This window comes from Lepidochelys kempii, chromosome 20 (genome assembly GCF_965140265.1).
Source record: "Lepidochelys kempii isolate rLepKem1 chromosome 20, rLepKem1.hap2, whole genome shotgun sequence".
In the NCBI taxonomy this organism is placed as follows: Eukaryota; Metazoa; Chordata; order Testudines; family Cheloniidae; genus Lepidochelys; species Lepidochelys kempii.
In genome coordinates this window covers 1,786,391-1,792,390 of record NC_133275.1, presented here as the reverse complement: position 1 = coordinate 1,792,390, position 6,000 = coordinate 1,786,391, and the positions used below count along the sequence as shown (strand labels likewise).

At 64.7% G+C, this 6,000-nt stretch overlaps 1 protein-coding gene across 6 annotated transcripts in view; it reads left to right on the top strand.

Moving 5' to 3' along the window:
* The first annotated feature begins 728 nt into the window (after positions 1-728).
* The window catches only part of KMT2D (lysine methyltransferase 2D), a 50,058-nt gene continuing 44,786 nt past the window's right edge, over positions 729-6,000 (top strand). For all 6 annotated transcript variants that reach the window (XR_012155750.1, XM_073318947.1, XM_073318946.1 and 3 more), the window contains exon 1: positions 729-1,558. The gene's annotated coding sequence lies outside the window, so the exon portion shown is untranslated. The remainder of the gene's footprint in view (positions 1,559-6,000) is intronic.

Genomic DNA, 6,000 nt, shown 5'->3' with positions numbered 1-6,000 from the left:
CCCTGAACAGCACCAAGGCGGGCAGAGGGGCCCCAGGGGGCAGGGGATTACCCCGGCGGGGGGGCAGGGGATTACCCCGGCGGGGGGGGCAGGGGAAAGCGGCACCCGGCGGGCAGAGCTGACAAGGGGGCGGGCTCCCACCGCAGGGGGCGCTGTGGGTCTGCCGCGTCCGGAGCCATGTGCCGGGGGCAGGGCGCCCCCCTGGGCCGTGCAGGGGTATTGCACCGGCACCGCTGGGCGGGGGGGCGCTCACCAGCCCCCCCCCCGGGACCCATCTGTGCACGCTGCGGGGCCTCGGGGGGCGAGGCGCTCCTGGCCCCCATGCTCCGCGTAGGGCGGGGGCGCAGCCCCAAAGCGCCCCCCCCCAGCTCCACGGTGGGGGGGGGAAGCAGCGCTCAGAGCTCGGCCCACGTGCTCGCCACCAGCCGGCCCGGGCAGGGCAGGGTTAACCCGCGCGGAGGGATCCCGGCGAGCGTGCGCTGCGGTTCCGTACCGTCACAGCCCCACTTCCTCGCTGCCGAGGGCTGCGTGAGCGTGTCCCTCCGCCCGGGCCCAACACAAAAAATAGAGCCTCGCCCCCCCCCCTCACCCCCCGCGAAGGGGGCCGGTGTGGAGCGCCCCCCCCAGCCCCGAGCCCGCCCCCCCGCCCGCGCGGGGTCGCCCCCGGGGCAGCGGCAGGGGCCGGGCCCCGCGCGGGATCCCCCCTCCCCTGGCCGGGGGGGGGGCCCAGCAGGACTACTTTCCTCTCCGAAAATGGCGGCCTCGGCGGGCACTTTCCGCTCCGCTCCCTGAAGCCCGGGCGGCGGCGGCGGGGGCGTCAGCGGGGGGGGGGGGCCGCCCGCCTTGCCCCCTTTGAGCCCCCCCTCTCTCTGCAGGAGCCGGGGGGGCCGGCCACGAGAGGGGGGGAGGGCACTTCACCCCCCCCACACTCCCCCCCCCCAGTCCTGCCCCCCTGCTGCCGCCCCGGGCCGGCGCGGGGGGTCGGCGGCTGCTGCGTGTCCGCTTCCGGGGCGGTTACAATGTAGCCAGGCCCGCGGCGGGCGCTCGCTTCCCCCGGGGCGAGAAACTTCCCGGCCCCCCCCGCGCCGCCGCCTCCTCCCCCCCCCCCCCGGGCCGGGCTCGGTCCGCCCCCCCCCGACACCCTTCCCCCCCCCGGAGGGAGCGGCCAGGCCCGGCTCCGTCGGATGCGGATCAAAGGCGACGCCGGAGCAGCTCCCTTTGTGTCTGCCCCGGGATCCGGCGCCCCGCTCGCGCGGGCTGGGGGGCGCCCGAGGGGGCCGCGGCCGTGCAGCCCCCCCCCCAGCCAGGGCCGAGGAGGGCTGGGCCCTTGCCCCCCCCCACTCCCCGCGGGGTGACCCCGGATTTGGAGCTAGCCGCGTTTCCACACCACCGAATTCCGCTGCGGGTGACGCTTTATTTTTTTTTTTGGGGGGGGGAAGGAAAATCAGACCCCCCCTTTTTTGGGGGGGTGTTTTAATTATTTCGTGGACAATGTTCTCCGCGGCCGCCCGCCGGCGGCTGGCGCTGGGTGCGGGTTTCTGGACGGCCTTGTAACGCGGTAAGTGGGACCCCCTTGGCCTGGCGCCCCCTCTCCCCGGGGCGCGGGGGGGGGCCGGGGCTGGGGCCGGGGCGGGGGGGGGGCGGAGAGGAAGCGAGCGGAGTAAACTGGAAATAGCTTCTGCTCCTAGGCCTCTGCGCCGCGCCGGGAGCGGTTCGAGCGCCGCCCCCCCGCGGGGCGCAGCCCCCCCTGCGGCTTCCGGAGGAGTTGGGGGGCAGGCGGGGGGGGGCGGTGTGGGGTTCCGTGGCTCACCCCCCACCCAGGGCCCTGATTAAGTTGGGGATCCCTTTGCACAGCGGTGAATCTTGGCGGAGGAGCCTGGGGGGGAAAAGGGGGGAAATTGGGGTGTGGTGAGGGTAGGAGGGGGGTGAGGGGGCATGGGGGGTGAGTTTGTTTTTTGCAGGGGGGCCTGGGGGGTGCTTTTTGTTATGTACAATTCCTGATCATAGGCCTAGCTTGAGCTTTCTCTCCATGGGGCAGGGCCTGTCTGTATCACCCCCAAATTCTGCTGCATTTGGAGCCTGTGAAGAGGGGCTGACCCCTGGCCTGAAGGGGGGTGCAGGGGGGTATTTGGTGTGTGTGGGGGCTAACTCTGCTCACTCCCTTCCCCTTCCCTCCTGCCTTTCCGAGGCTGTTGGCTGTGTTCTCCCTACTGCTTCCTGTAAACATACTGGGGGTGAGGGAACGGGGCTCCCCCCCTCCAGCTGCTCCCCCCTAAATTCCTCACACTGCCCCTTTACTAGGAAGTGTACGCTGCGGGGTGGTTCCCCCCAGAAACAGAGCGACCCTCAGTGCGGCCTAGCGGCCTTCAGCTATCCTGGGCTGAGTGTAATCTCCAGCGGATTAGCAGGGAGCCCTAGGAGATTTACTCAAACAGAAAGTGGTGGGATTTGGGGGGGGCGGGGGAGAGCTCTTGCTTATTTTTTCCCCCTTTCCCAGGCAGAAATGTGGCTTTCCAGGCTTTTGTTCCCCAGCAGCGTCTCTGATCCCTGAGCTTCAGGGGAACAGAACCAGCAGCCCTGGGTAGGCAGTTCCCACCCCTCCCCCATCACCGGCATCAAACCCCGAAGACCGTGGGGCCCAGATTCTGCGCCTCTCCCCCCAGTTAAATCCGGCTCCTGTCTGAGCTTCCCTGGTGTGGTGGAATCGTGAATGAGAGTGTGTGTGAGTGGGGAGATGGGGGCGGGGGGGACCCTCTTCCCCAGCAAATCCACAAACACTTTCTCTGTCTCTGCTCTCAGGACAGGCTGGGCTGCACCTGTTGCGCTCCCTGTCTGTGCTGGCGGTCTAGCTGTTCCCCGTGGGTGCCACCTCCAGCCTCCTGCGGCCTCGCCTGTCACATGGGGAAGAGAGGATAGCGGGGTGGGGGTTGGGCGGGCAGGGCACGCAGCGGGAGTAATGCTGGATCTGCCCCCCTATAAACAGACACAACAGCCAGGAGTCCCAAGGGCTGCGGTGTCAGGGCTGGAGCTGGGCCGTGCGTTCTGCTTAATAAGGCCAGGCTTGCTCAGATTTAATGAGATGAATTCACTGCACATTTCACCTCCAGAGGCCGGGGCCGGGCAATCCCCCGGACCTGCCCACTCAATCAATCAATATAAAAAGACACCATGTGTGGCTTAAATTAATACCAGGTTAAAACTGCAGCAGACCAGGTTCTGATCTGCATCCCGCTAGTGGAAAGCGGGAGCAGCTCTGCTGGCATTGTTACTCCGCGTTTACGCCGGCAGAGCAGGGGTCGGAGGGCAGGGATCGTGTGTTGGGTCTGGTCAGGCTGCAGTGTTTTGTGTCCCTGCTGTCACAAGCCACCTACAGCCTGTTATTGGGTCCGTCTTTACCAACACCCTGTTCTTGTGGGCAGGCTCCTCATGCCTCTGTTTTGCTGACCAGATGCCCAGGCCCTTGCTCCAACCACTTGGCAGCACTCCCCCGGAGCTGCCACCAGTACACAGGAGTCCTGGCTCCATCCAGGGCCTTCACCCTGTGTGGCTGTGTGGCTATGCATCTCCCAGGGGCCATTTTTCTGTGTTGCGAGGGGCCTTTTTAGGGTGAGGTGTTGCAGGGCCTAATTAAAAACAAAACACAGGAAACCCCCCTTGGGGTGAGGCCCAGTGATGCAATGAAATTACAGCCCCCGGCCCCGGCCTATGGAGCGTGCACTAGAATGCTACCCCTGTGGGAGAAGGACCCTGGGGGGGCGGGTGGTGCTCTGAGGGGGTCACAGGAAATCCGCCCCTGACACAATCCCTTGAAAACATTTCAGTTTTGGTGCCAGCTCGGAGCTGCCCAAATTGCCTCTTAATCTAGAACTTTGTTGCTGTGGCAAGTCCTGCTGCTCGGGAATGGAACCTGTCTCTGGGAATCTGGAGGGTTTGGGTTTTTGGCTAGTAGGCCCTTCAGTGTAGGGTTGTCTATATGGCCCTCCTTCCGCAATTGGCTCCATGCGGGCTGAGCCCTTGCCCCCCTGCCGAGCCGCTGTGGATGCTGGGATCTGCCCACAGGGATCTGCCTGTGGGATCGGGGCCCAAGGTGTTTGTCTGCACTGATTTTGCTCGCTGAGACCTCGAGGTCTTTTGCATCTGACAGAGAAACGGCCGGTGATGGTTCGGTCCGTTTTCTCCCCTCCCCCCATGGCGCCAAGAGGTCTCGTTCTCAGCCCCGGTTTTCTGGGAAGGTCCACACCAGCGAGAGGTTGGTGATGCTGGCAGGGGTGTACCTGGGCCCTGCCAGTCTGGAGTACGGCTCCCTCGTCCTTGTCCCACCTCTAGTGCCATCAGTTCCGTCCCACCTGGCGTTTTCTCCAGTGACTCTCTTTTAGGGCACCTCAAAGCAACTGGTGAATGCCTGGCTTGGCCCTGGGGGGCTGAGTGCTCCTTGGGTCCTGCTGGGCTCAGTGGGGAGCGGAGGTGGCTTGGCAGATCGCCGGGTCATGCCCTATCTACCCACTTTCTGCAGTGAGGAGGAGACTGAGGTGCTGAGAAGTGACTGGTCCAAGGTCACAAAGGGAGTCAAAACAGAATCCAGGTGTTCCAGCTCCCAGCCCCCCTGATCCAGCCACAAGACCCCTCCCAGAGCCGGGGAGAGAACCCAGGAGTCCTGGCTCCCAGCCCACCTATCTCTAACCCACCAGACCCCGTTCCCCTCCCAGAACCAGGGAGAGACCCCAGACAAATCTCCTACTCTGAACACTAGACCATACTGCTTCCCACAAGACACAGACGTGGCAGCTGGAGCGTGCTAACGTGGGAGCTGCTGTCTCTGGGTGGGTGGGGGGAGCCCTCCAGCCCCATACTTTGACCTAGTTCTCATCCTCTTCCACCATCATGGGTGGCGATGCCCAGCGTGGGTTGGGTAAAGCTGCGCTTGGCTTGCCAGGAGTCCGGGGGCAAAGGCCATGTGGGGGTCAGAGGGCTCGTGGCCCACTCCACCTGCAGGTGCCCCTCCCAAGAGCGCTGGGCTGGGGAGGTTTCACAGAGCATCCCTCAGGGTCGTGAGAGGGGCGGCTCCAGCAGATTGGAGCAATCTAGCCCAGTGCCCCGTCTCTGACTGTGCCTGGGCCAGCTGCTCCAGGGCCAGGGACAAGAAGACCTGTCTGGGCCATGGGGTGGGTGATGTCTCCCCCCATCCCCTGGAGCTCCCAGGTGATCTGTCCATGCAGCCAGCACCAGCTGAGGGCTCAGTGGATCTCAGAAGCTAAGCATGGTCAGGGCTGATCACTGCCCAGACGAGAGACCAGTGCAGAGCAGCTTGACATGTTTTTGGGGGCGTGCTCTTCCCCTTCTGCCATTGTGCCCGGGGGACCTTGCCCCAGGAAGCTCTGTCTTCAGGCCAACACTTCAACCCTGGCTGCTCGCAGGGAACAATCCCCTTTCAATTTTACAAGAGTCTGTGCGCCCGGAGCAAGGTCAAACAAACGCTGCCCTCTGATCTGACGAGCTCATTAGTGACTGTGCCGGGGAGAGCAGCATCAGCCTGCGACACTGATGGGGAAACTGAGGCACGGAGTGGCGGAAGCTTGTCCAAGATCCCACAGTGGCAAGGGGTGGAGCCCAGGAGCCCTGAGCATGTCCCCACACCCTGGGCTTTGGGCTTCACCCAGCGGTTGCGTGCTGGGTAAGGTGGCATCGCCTGGTGTCCCCAGCTGCTTCTCAGCAATGCCTGGCCCCCTGAACCCATGAGGCGGCTGGGGGTGCCCACTCTTGCAGGCTGTGCTGGGAAGGAAACTGGCTGCTACCACCTGCGGTGGCTCTAATTGAGGTCTGTCCATACAGATGCCACCGGCCTTGCCTGCAAACACCCTGCCCCAGATAATCTGCGCCGACCCCTTCCTGTTCCTGGGCCCACGTCCATGGCAAACTGGCAGAACTACATCTCCCACCATGCACCTGGGTGCAGGCCGCAGCTGGCCCGGTTCAGTTTGTCCTTGGGTAGCATTGTAGGAG